This window comes from Pogona vitticeps, chromosome 6, assembly GCF_051106095.1.
Source record: "Pogona vitticeps strain Pit_001003342236 chromosome 6, PviZW2.1, whole genome shotgun sequence".
Classification (NCBI taxonomy): domain Eukaryota; kingdom Metazoa; phylum Chordata; class Lepidosauria; order Squamata; family Agamidae; genus Pogona; species Pogona vitticeps.
Window position 1 is genome coordinate 5,929,751 of NC_135788.1, and position 12,765 is coordinate 5,942,515.

A 12,765-nucleotide genomic window follows, 5' to 3' on the forward strand; every position below is an offset into this window, starting at 1 on the left:
TCCTCCTCGCCTCCTCCCGCCGGCCTGCGTCAGAGCGCCGGAGTTTTCCACGGACGGGAGAAGGGCGAGGGAGGCGGAGCGCCCGCCCCGGCGGCCGCCCAGCAGCACCGCCTCCCGGCCGGCCTCCCAGCCCTCCCAGAGCCGCCCGCTCGCCGCCGTTCAGTCCGGCGCCAGGCACGGAGCGAGGCAGCCGCGCGCCCTCCGCTCCGCTCCGCTTCCCTCTCTCCCTCCCCCGGCCGCCTGCCTGCCTGCCTTCTCCCCCGACCCGGCGAGCCTCAACAGCAGCTGCAGCGGCGCCGCCACCGCCCGCCGCCCGCCCGTCCCTCCGTCCCTCCCCGGAAGGCTCCCCGAGGTAAGCCCGCTCTGCTCGCTCGCCCGCCCGGCCGTCCGTCGAAGACAACTCGGATCCGCCGCCTCCCGGTTCCGAGGCTGCGGGGGCATCTCGGGGCGCCCGGGGGGGGGGCGGATTCGACGGGAGGAGTTCGGGCGGGGGGAGAACTTTGGGGGGGGCAGAAGACCAAGATGGTCCGGGGATGGTTAGAGGTTGCCAGGTTTTTTTTCTTCTTCTTCTCCTAGTCCACTAGGGGGCGCCCCAGCGCACTGGGGTATTTATTTGGAGGGGGGGTTTCGGGGCAAGCAGGGGCTAATGCGTGGGGGGGGAAAGGAGGACGAGGGCGAGCCGATTCTAAAGAACCCCCATTAAAGTTGGGGGGAGTTTGGGGTGGAGGAAAAAAGGGGGGGTGTCCCGTCTAAGGAAGGTCGCGGCGGCGGCGCCTGGCTGGGGAAAGCGGCTGAAATGGGCAGGCGGTGCCCGGCCTGGAGGGGGAGCTCTCGAGCGGCGGCGGCGGGAAGGGGGGGAGATCAGCGGAGATGGATCCGTGGGATCTCCGTCGGTAGGAAGGAAGGGGGGGAGCGCGTCGCCCCGATCCTCCAGCGCCCCGTCGGGGTTTTGGCTTAAAAGATCCGGGACAGGCGGCCCGGGAAAGCGGCTTCGCTTCGGATTGGGATGGATCGTGGGCGCGGGGGGGTTGTGTGTGTGTGTGTGTCTCTCCCCCCCCCCCCGACTGGCCAGACTTGGCTCCTTCCGAGGAGACCCAGGGGCTTTTGGGCAGGGGATTCCGTCTTGGTGACTGGCTTGGAAGAGTTCCTTCTCCCCCCCCCCCCCCACCGTCCGTCCGTCCGTCCTCGTAGGCGCTGGCAGAGGAAGGGGATCCCTCGGTCGGATCGGGGCCCTTGCCCTGCGGGCGGCGATCCTCTTCAGCCCAGGTGGCCTCCCCTCCCCCTCCGCGGATGATGATCCTCTCTTCCTCGTCCCTCCCCCATCCTCCAGGTGGTGGCCCCCTCGGAGCTCCCTTGGCTGGGGAAGGGCACCCGTGTCAGCCTTGAGAAATCCTGACTCCCCCCAAATGCCTTCAACCCCTCCATAGTTTTGGTGGGGCTCCCAGTTCGAGACCAGGCAGGGTGAATATACGTGGGACCGTTCAAAGGTTTGGAAAGGACGCCCGCAAACTTATTATACACACTTTGCTCTATTTTTTATTTTTAAACTGGAGACTCCGGGATTTGATCCGCCCACTTTGGAAACGAAACCGGATGGGTGCTTTTCCATCTTTTCCTGGAAATGTTCTTTTCTTATCTCTCTCTCTCTCTCTCTGTATTCCTCCCACCCGTCCCCTCCCTGGCTGCTGCCCGTCAGCTTCTCCTCCTTGGTCATCATAGCTGACTTCCCAGGACGCCCTCGGCTGGAGGATGATGCCAGGGGTGTGAGTCACAGGGCAGCAGCCCCTTCAGGTTGGTGGCCTGGTCTTCGGAAAGGGCCAGGTTAGCCAGTTCCAGCTCACCCGCTTGCTCGGTGGGGTGGAGGAATCCGCCGTGGAGGAATTCCCAACCCCTGATGTCATATCGCTGTTTCCCAAACCTCTGACGGGCTTCACATTCTTTCTTCTTCTTTTTTCCGCCCTCCCCGAAATTAAAATTGCATGCACTCAAGAAGTGACGGCAAAACCAGGGACGGGTTATTATGTGACCGTCTTCCCTGTTTCTCTTTGCAATAGGAAATGAAATCATGTTGTCCTGGCATGAGGTCAGCCCGTTATTAGGTCATTTATGTCAGTCTCGAATCCTCTGGTTGTCGTCATTAAAATTAATTCATTCCTTTTGTCATGTGCAGAGCGAGAGGAAACACACCTTTGTATCATTTTTTAAAAACAGTGTATCTAGATTGGCTTGAGAAATCAGAGCACACTTCTCGAGGTTAGATATTATTATTATTATCATTTTTATTTGTTTGTTTGTTTATGGGTTTATGTTCCTTTTCCAGCCTTCAGGGCCAGTCTCAAACTAGGAATGAGGCTGGGCTTCCGAGAGAGTAAGAGCTTAGTGGATCAGGCCCATGTAGCTGTAGCCGTGCGTACTTTTCTCTGCTAGAAAGTCTGCTCTGGATTTTAAGGGGGAAGTTTATGGATAAAGGTGGCTGAGCAGGACAAAAAAAAAACCCAACAAGAAAAATCAACTTGCAATTAATAAAGTGTTGTGTGAAGGATGATGAAACTTTAAAAAGTCCAGAAACTGGGAAGTGGCACGTTTTCCCAAGCTGGAGCTGTAAAATGTGCTGACGTGTTTTATTTATCACATCTGCAACTTTTCTGCGTGTCTGAGGATACGGGACGTTGCCGGTCGGTCAAGATCTCTGTGAAATCTGGAAGCCTATATGTTTTGGTACAAAGAGATCTGGTCGGAGAGGACGCCTCCCTCGCCCCATTTCCCCCGCTTTTTTTATATATATTGTTGTGTAGGGCCAACACAGCAACAACACATTGGCTTCTAGTTCCTATTTTATGAGCACTGTGTGTTTTTCTCGCTGTAGCTATAGCAACTCCTACTGGTGTGAAGGCAGAGTGATCGGTGACAGCTCGGTTTGCAAAACCTGCCCTCTCTCTCTCTCTCTCTGTGCGTGCACGCGAGGAGGACTGACGTCGTCGTATGATGATGGGTGTCTGTTACTCATCCTTCTCCCGAAGGCTTTTGACAAGCTCACAGGGGCAGACCCGATGGGCTTGGGCGGATTCTCTGGCTTTAGAACAAGAGGGGGCTGCACTGCCTGATCGTGGAGGATAGTTTTAGAAAAAAAGAAAAGACAAAAATAAATAAAATAAAAACCAATATACTGTATATATATATATATAAACAAGTAAGTAAAAGCGGATTGCTTTGGAGGTGCCTTTGTTTAGGCTGGCTTTTATCCAATTAACCAGAGTTTAGATTTATTTATTTTTTTCATTGGCTCAGGAAATCTTGCGCTGTAATGCGTGCGTTTGTCCGTGAAGGAGCCGCAGGACCATGGTTTTTTTGCTGTAGCACGCTGATGTTGCTTACCCCTTTGGAAACTTTACACACCGAACTCTACGCCTTCTTTTCCAGTTCATCTCTGCCCGTGGAGGCCTTAGCACCGAATCCTTGAAAGCTTATTCCATGCCTTGGTTAAGGGCTGAAGCTTTTGGGGTGTAATTAAGGTGCATTTTAATCCTGATTTCTTTCTTTCTAAGAATATAATAGGTTGGAGAAAAGGAGAGTTAATTATGGAGCTGCATGGTGCCCTCTTGAGTTGCACCCTCACCCACCCTCTTGGCATCTGGTCCTGCGTGAAACAGATGTCCAGAGTGTGAGGGCGGTATTATTGGCACACAGAATGACTTACCTATTCATAGGTACAAGAACTAAAGGGGGATCAGGCAGGATATACTGGTACCTCTATTGAGGGTTTTGATTATTTATTTATTTTTAGCTATTGTACATTTGAACAATTTAAAAGGACCTTTTTGTACCCATTTTACAGACAAGAGAAGCAAGACTGAGGTTGGTTGAGAAGATGTGGGCGCCACATGTTCCGTGGGCCAAATTCCATCCCTTATTTTCTGGTTGTGCACCTGATGTCCTTAGGAAAATGGGTGCAGGGGAGACAGTGAAGGGTGGAGATTCGGATCGTGGTTGCAAAGCTTCTTTTTCATGTCCCACATAAGTCCAGTTGGAGGGCAAACCTCTGGTTTTGTGCCATAGGTCCTCTGACTGGGAGCATACTGTCCTACATTGCAGGGCTGTTTGTAAGGATGTAGAAGTATGCAAAATGCTTCAAAGCCATAGATGATGATTGTTGTAGGATGGCATGCGGGTAGCACAAGGTCCATTACACAAATGGATTTACCTTATTCGTGGGGCATTGATTACGCTTCCACTTGTCGGCTGGTGGCGTTGACGGCGCATCAAAGTACTGTACATGCTTGCCTGCAAGAAGCCTCCTTTAATTTGGTGTCTCCGGAAGTAAGGGGTCCTCTTATAACTGGAGTAGCTGTGCAAGATCTGTTGAACTTAACCACACTTTGGTAAGAAGGACCTGGTGGAGGATTCGAACCCCCAACTAACTATTTGGTCAGGGTGGGGGCCAGCAGGGAGAATTGTGCCATTTTGATTACTGTATCTTCTGCAGATTGCCAGAACAGAGCTTGGCAAAGCTTGGGGGGGGGGAACTATAACATTCAGGAGCCACCCCCAGCGGAGCCCCGCTGGCTGGGGGATTCTGGGCCTTGTAATCCCCCAGTATCCCCATGCTTGACAGCAGTGTTTCCTCTGGAACTGCTCTTGATAGTGACATCAGGGCTGCCTGTCTTAAAAACAGCATCAGGGTATTGAAAGCATTAAACATATCTGTTGCTTTGCCAGGTCCCCCAACATCTCTGTTAGGTATGCTGCAGTTCTCATTCTTCTTCCATATTGTCAAAGGAGGGCTGACAGAGGGCAGCTTGCCTGGAGGCCTTAGAGCATTCATAGAAGAGGTTAGATTTAAAGTTGGGGCGGGCTTTAGTTCTGTTGTACAAGCCCTTCCTTAAAAGCCTAGATCATTGAAAATCTTTGCGCTTTATAAAACTTGTCTGCTGCTGCTTTGTTGTTGGCTGCTGGGATCTCTGTCTCAATCAGACACGTGGAAATGTTTGCGGTCCTTTTTGGGGGACTCTTAAAGGAATACAGAAAGCATTAGGAAGAGGCTGTGTCGTTCCAGATTACACAGATGGAAGAATTAGGTGATCCCTTTATTGAACCACTAAAAAAATTGAATTTGGGGGACAATTTTTTTTCCTGCAGTGTCCAGGAAAGGGAGATTCACAGCCTGAAGGAGTGGGCTTTAACCCACGAAAGTGTCCCATTGGTGTGATTTTTCTTGTGATTCAATAAAGGGACCATCTCACTCTTGAATTTGTCCAACGGGATTGAATGCATTCAGCTGAGGATGTTGGTGCTTCATTCCTGTGCTCCTTTTCCTTCCCACCTCTCTCTCTCTTTCTTTTCTGTAAGCCAAGTACCAGTAATTGTTTTCCGTCCAGATTTGCTAGCTTAATTCTGACACAGAGCTGACTGTCTCGCTCGGGGAGGCTTCCCAGCTGCTAAACCCCGGCCTCTTGCATTATTGAGAGTGGGAAACGCACGCACGGGCCTCCGTGTAAAGTTAAAAGGTAAAACATACAGCGTGTTCCCAACAGAGGACAAGCACAAGAGCTGCGCTGAATTATTCATCGGGGTAATCAAATAGAGGATTTGCCTAGACTCCAAAGGGAGGGCAGTTTGTAGTTTTTGCATTTATTATACCGAGAGATGCTCATTTGAATTTAGATGTTTAAAATCTTTACCCTGCGATCAATTGCTCTTTTTTTAAAAAAAAACTTTCAGTGCATTTAATATTGTCGTGCGCCTTGCGCAGTAACTTGCAGGTTGACTCTCTTAATAACCGTGTGCCGTCAATTCCGACTTGTGACCCTTTTCAGCGTTTTCTAGGTAGCGAACACACAGAAGGAGTTATCATTCCTGACTTCCGGGGGGTGCCTTGGGACGTTGCAGCTGGCCCAAGGCGACCCAGGCTGGCTCTTCTCCCTGGAGGCCCAAGTGGGGAATTGAACTCCCAACCTCTGGCTCGGATCTCTTAACTCACTGAGCTACCCAGCCGGCTCAGAAAAGCTCCCTCTCAACTGCCTGTCTGTGCCGAAGCTTCCAACCGACGGTTGCTGCTCCCGGCTTGCAGGCCCCTGGGAAACGGGTGTTTGACCAAGAAAAACGGTGGCGCAATAATGAAGGGAGACACTATAGCAGATATATGGCATAGGGCAAGAAGGGGTTTAAATGGAATTAGATGAAGTCTGTGTGCAAATCTCAGACCCCATTCCTTATTTGAGTCTTCGGCTCAAATAAACTGGGAAGCAGGAAAGGTGGATTTTTGTAAAGCAGAGATACCTCTGTGTGGTTCAGAAGCTTTTGCTTGGTCCCCTGTGAACCCCCTCGAGAACCTAGGAGAAATTCCTTTTTTGACTACAGCACTCTCAGTGGGAGATCCTGGGAATCGTAGTTCTGCAAGTTCTGTTTCTCAGCCGGCTGTAGAGGAAGGTATGGCTAAACTGCCTGTGAATGCCTCCGTCCGTCCCTCCTTGGGTTGATAAGAAACCTGAAATTCTGCACCAGGAAAAACAGAATCCCACAATCACATGGATAAACTACCATATTTTTCTGTGTATAAGACTATACTTTTGTCTAAAATTTTTAAGGATAAAAATTGAGGGTTGCCTTATACACGGAAGTAAGCTGAGGAGAGAAAAACAATTGGAGGGGAAAGCAGGGATCAAAGCGATCCTGCAGCACTTTGATCCCTTTCCCCCTACACTTGCTAAGCCCCACTTAGATTTCTTAATTTTGGATTAGAAAAGGGGGGTGTCTTATACATGGGGGCGTCTTATACACGGAAAAATACGGTATATGAGTAAAAGCCGATTAACGTATAATCACTGGGCGTAATTTAGTCTGTCGCTGAGCAGCAGGGAAAGCGCTGTGATCCCAGCCTGCTGCTTATTTTGCTGCCTTCTAGCCTTCTCTCTCCCCCCTCCCCCGGAGAGTTCAGCAGGCATTGTCCTCCATCAGGACTAGAAACTTTTTCCTGGTGAATCCAAATCCATGCGTTAGAGCAAACAAACACATGCTTTTTGTTGTGCTGATGGTAGGATGGGCAGAGGTTGCCTCATCAGCCTGGGCTTGCTTGACAGCCCAGACCTACTCTGACTGATTCATAGATTATTCTGGGATGTGATGTGTGCGTGCGTGTGTTTCCCCCTCTCCTCTATGTGTGTGCTGTCTTGTGTGGCAAGCTTTGGCTCTATTTTTAGCTGCAGAGAGGTTATGAAACCTTAGAGGCCTGCCAGCCAGCTAGGTTTGAACAAATGGAACGTTTTCAAGAAAGCTGGAATCTGAGCGAGCGTTCCTTAAATAAGACGACGGCCGGATTGGGTTAACCCTTCCTTAAGTCATCCCGGGTGCAAAGGGGAACTTATACCCCTAGTCATTTTAGAGTGGTTTCCCTAGAAGGCCTAGGCCAGAAGTCGCAAGGCGTGGCGAAGATGAGGAAGAAATAAATTCATTTCTCTGGAATTCCCTTCTCTCCCCCCCTTCTCCAGTATAGTTTGAAGCAGCAGGGTTTAAACTTTAAAAGAAAGCTGCAACGTTTTTCTCTGTTTTCTGTCATTGCTGAAGAGGTGTACCAGCAATGGGGGAAAAATATTTTAGATTCCTGGAGATCCGCGTTAGGCATCCTGGCAACATTTCCCCCCCCCTGTTTGAACTGAACAGTGAAACTAGTGATTGGTGAATGTGCTGATCTTCCGTAAGAGTTGGAAGTCGCCCCTCCTGTACTCGCCTATGGTGAGTCAGCATGGCCTCCTAGCAATCAGCTTAAAAAAACAAAACACACAAATTGTTCAGATCAGAAGACCTTTTATGGACCTGGTTACAAGTTTGACCAAGGTGGTCTGCGGGCATACATTTCAGTGACTTTTGCAGTTTTGGGGGGTGCGCAGATTTTTGAGGAACACGTGTGATCTGGTGAACCACCAACCACGTTGGCCTCCCGTTGGTCGGCATCCCCTGTAAGCAGAGTCACTGCAGAGGCCCATTGCCTCCTCTTGTGAAAATCCTCCCAGGTTCCCTTGTGAATGTCTCTCTCTCTTTCTTCCTCCCCCCCTTCTTTTTGCCTTTGAGATTCTGAAGTTTCTGCAGGAAACCAGCGGCTATTATTTATATGGCCGTGTGATCTGAAAATAGCTCCTTGGTAGGTGGGCGTTCGCTGCCTGAAGACGGGCGAGGAGCATCTGCCTGTGTGTGTGCGTGTGTGAAGAGAGAGGCTGGCATTCCTTATTTTCTCAGGGCAGATCCCTGCTGTCAATCATCCCACCCCCGGTGAGCTTGGTGTTGGCTCTGATGAAGCACAGAAGGAACTGAGAGGGATGCTTGGGGGGGGGGAAATCTTTGCATCTGGGATCTCAGCCTTGCCATGTTGGGTCTGCGGCATTTGGACCCGTGTCTGGGTTACCAGAGGGAAGAAAGGTCTTGAGCCCGAAGTCTTCAACTTTGCTTTTCCAGACAATAACCTTTTAACATGTTTTGGCCCTGAAGTCAGGAACTGCTTTTCTTGTGGGATAGAGTTCCAAAGGTCCCAGTTGGCCACAAAGGGATCCAGGAGCGAAGGTTGGGCTACGGACGGTCCAGCCGTTGAGAGATCATCCGTTTGGTTTGGCCTCCTCCCACAGAGAATTGCACATTGTTTTTCTCCCTTAAAAATAATTGGGGTAACTTAATACCTTCTGCATTCCAAAGCAATGCCTTTTTGTATGGATGTTGTGCTTTAATGTTTTCTGTCGCACAGAGAGGCCAGGATCTGCTTCTACCTCTATTTATGGCGAAGTGTATCCTTTGCTCCCGGACCAGCGATAGAATTTGGTGGCTGGTGTAGAATTATGTTGTCTCGGCTTCCTTTTTATAAAATCAAGTTTCTAGTTCTCATGGTGGGTGGGAGGAGGGGGGGCAGAAAGTGCCTGGATCAACCTAACACCATATCCAAAGCAACAGGTTGGCTTCACCTTTTCATGCCAGATGGTTTGCAGATTTGCTCACAAAGGTTACCAGTTCATTAAAAAAAAAAAAGCAAAATCTCAACATTTTCAAGTTATAAAGTTGTAGTGACTGTCTTGCTTGCATTGGGTAAGGCAGTGGTCTGCCGTGGCAAGCTTCTTCATCAAGCTTAATTGATGATTGTGTTGAGGGGATACTTCCTACCTGGGCTGGTTGATACAAATTAGAAGCCACCTTAAGGATATTTCCTTTGATTCTTGACTCACCTGAGGCTAAAGGACTAAAGCGTATTTTTTGGTCTTTCTCCGCTCCCATACAATCTTGCACACTTTATAGAAGTGTTTTTCCCCCAAGGGGATCACTAAGCGTATTCTGGTGGTGGTGAGAGTAAGAAGCCTCTTTTTTTAATTTTTATTTGAAGAAGGGATGACTTTACCCCATTAAAAATGCCTTTTTATGCAAACACAGTGGGTGTGTCGCAGGTTATTTGGCTGTTCTAATGGGGGGGCGCAACTCGAAAAATGCTTGCTGAGAGACGCCCCCCGATGTCACGACCTCCACCCCTCTTTTGCAAACCGAATGTTCAAATCGGAGTGGAATGCACATCTGGGCTGGATATTTTGTAAGGAAAGTATTCCCAGGAGAGCCAGCGCGGTGGGCTGTGCCAAGGAGGAATTCCTGCGGGTTTGATCTGCTCCATCGTGTACTTTTTCCTTTAAAAAAAAAAAAGAAAAAGGAAGAGAGAGAGAGAGAGAAAGGAAGGAAAAACATGAGATATGTCAGAAGTGGAAGCCCAGAACAGAATGTCTTTTTTGGCCGCTGAACAGGAGAAGAGGAGATGTATGTTTCGGGATTCACGTTGCCTGGCTCCGTTAGAAGGTTCAAACCCGCTTTGGTGTTTTGACCCTATGTTTTCCATACTTCACCTCTCGTAGTTGCTCCCCCGGATCAAAGCTGAAAAGCAAGCTTCACACCCAAAATAGTTTCATTTGGAGGATGTAAACCAGGAAGGCCGACCTGCCTCGCCGGGGGGGTTGTAACACCCTGGATTTTTAATTTTTTAAAAATTCATGAACAACAGCTACACTTGCCTCCGGTTGGGAAGGAGCGTTCATCTCACCTGATGGAAAGGAGACGAGGCAGAAGTGTCTGCCGTGGTGCAGGAAGGTCATATCCAGAACCCGGAAGAATCATTTTCATCCCCAATTCCCAGAATCGGGGAGCTAGGAGAATTGACCCCTGTCTTTTCCTTTCCTTCCTCCTCATGCTTTCATGTGATTTTCCACCCTTCCTTCCTTAGCTGTTGCTTAGGTTCTGCTCAGAAAAACCCAGCACCCAGTTTTGGGTAAGAGGGATCATTGCAACAAAACTTTTCCCCCCCTCCAATCCAGCCCTGGCTGGTTGTGTTGGATTGCACCTGCCATCCTCCACAGGTGGGAGCGATGGGAATTGTTATCCAACACAGTTGGGAAGTCCCAAGCTGGAGAAGGCTGGTCTAGCTGCTAGCTGCAAGACAGTGAGTGGATCCTGACATCATCCACACCTCACTGCAAGCCTATGGCTTGTTTAGTCTTAAGCCTACATTTATGGCTTACATTTAAACAAACAAAAAAAATTTGGATTCAAGGAGCTATTGGAGCTAACTGTGCAGTCTTCCTGGTTAAGTAGAGACCTTCTACGTTTCGTTGGCTGGGTGCCTTCACGGTTTTGGTGCATATAGGCAGGGGTTTTGCTTGTTCTGGGCCAGTGTTCTGATCTGGTTATAATGGTTCATATCTGAAGCAGTGCCTTAGGGCTAGTTCATGTACAGTCGTGCCCTGCTGGATGATTACCCCGCTCTACGACGAACCTGCATTACGTTGACGTTTTTGCAATCGCTTTTGCGATCGCAAAACGATGTTTTAAATGGGGGAATTTCGCTTCACGTTGATTGGTTCCCTGTTTCGGGAACCGATTTTTCGCTTTACGACGATCAGCAAGCAGCTGATTGTCAGGTTCCAAATGGCCACCGGCTTTCAAAATAGTCCCTCGCTGTTTTCTAGGCTGGATTCCTCGCTATACAGGCACCGAAAATGGCTGCCGTATGGAGGATTGTCGCTGGATGAGCAGGTATTCAGCCCATTGGAACGCATTAACCGGGTTTTAATGCATTTCAATGGTTTTTTCCATTTCATTTGACGATGTTTTCGCTCTACAGCGATTTCTCTGGAACAAATTAACATCGTCAAGCAAGGCACCACTGTATGAGAAAGAGAGAAATGAAGAGTTTGGTCTTGATTGAGTAAACGTGACTGACGTAGGCCCTGTGGATTTCAGTGGATGGACTCTGAAGTACGATTAAGGCTATCCTTCCCAATATTGTAGCCGTCCAAAATCTGCACATGTTGTGTGTGTGTTTTTGGTATGGTGCTTAAGAACCCATACAACCGTTTCCCCAGAAGGTTCAAAGCCGTTTATGTGATATTTCAGCAGTCCTTGCCATGTCCCTTCCAGGGAGCCCGAATGCATGTCTGGTCCATTACAAATTAACCGTTTTGCTTACAGCAAGAGATGGTGAATCCCACGCCTTTTGGATATTCCTCGACTAGGGTTTCCATAATCCCTTGCCACTTGTTCTACTTGCTGGGGCAGATGGGAGTTGGAGTCCAGAATCAGGAATACAATTCCCCCACTCCTGCCTTATAGGCTTCCTGATGCAGTGATGGCTGAAGGGAGGACCTGGCTGTTCAAGGCTTGAAGCTAAGAGTGCGAAATCCTTCGTCTGCTAAGTTCTTTTGGACTACAACTCCCATAACTCCGTATTTTTGGCCACGCTGTGTGGGGTTGATGGGTGTCGTAAGCCAAAACTTTTGATGGCCCATATGTTTGACCCCCTGCCTTCAAGGTGTGGAGATCCGTCTGCCCTTTGTGCTACCAACCGAAGCAGACAACATTTGGAAGTATCTCCGTCGTCGTCATCAACCTCCTTTGGACTACACGTACTCCCAGAGTCCAGGAAATAGAGGAGGATTCTGGGAAGTGTAAATTGATGTTTCCAAGTAGGGGCAAGGAAAGTAGAACCCATTTCCACACCCTGCCATGGCTTGGCTTTCGCATGTGAAACTGCCCTTTGGGGATTTTACCTGGGCACCTTTCCAGTTTAAGCTAATAAAACCCGAGATTGGGCAATAAGACATTGCGATGGATGGGCTGGAGGGTAAGTGGGGGGAAGGGGGAAAATTAGACTAAGAGCTTTCTTCCATTAATTAAGGATATAACACATCGCTCCGTCTCTACGTGTTGCATCGACATTGCCATTAAATAACGGAGCTTGCTCTCTCCTGCTTTAAGTGCTACTTCCCCCCCCCTTGTGTCCCTCTCAGATACAGGTCCTTTTAAACATCCCTGTATCCTTAAAGCATCATCCTATCCCTGGCTGTTGTTAGAAGCAGCGTTTGCTCTCCCCTCAAACCGTCTGGAGGTGCTGCGATGCAGCATGTCTGACGGAGTGCCTTACCACAGATGGAGGGTGTGTCTCGGATCTGGATTAATGGACACTCCTCAAGCTCTCCTGCCCCCATTGAATTTACAGTTTGCACTGCGCTGGAAATATCGTTCAGCTTTGTTCATGTGTGGGAAAAATTGTTTTAAGGTGACGGATCCTTCATCTCTTCTGCCGGCAATCTGTTGGGTCACTACTGGCACACCCGAGAGGCCACCCGCTTGTGGGCACGTGGCAGAAACCGCCTAATGAGTAACAGAAGCCGATTGCTTTTTTTTTAATTAAAAAAAATCCCTTTTCAAGTACCGTAAAAAGATATAAAGATAACAGTTGCCCCCTTGAAAGATCTG

The 12,765-nt window shown here is 49.2% G+C and overlaps 1 protein-coding gene across 1 annotated transcript in view; it reads left to right on the forward strand.

Annotated features, from left to right (window-relative positions):
• CSRNP1 (cysteine and serine rich nuclear protein 1) overlaps positions 1-12,765 on the forward strand; it is a 33,416-nt gene continuing 20,651 nt past the window's right edge. Inside the window, exon 1 of the mRNA XM_073002838.2 lies at positions 1-352. The gene's annotated coding sequence lies outside the window, so the exon portion shown is untranslated. The remainder of the gene's footprint in view (positions 353-12,765) is intronic.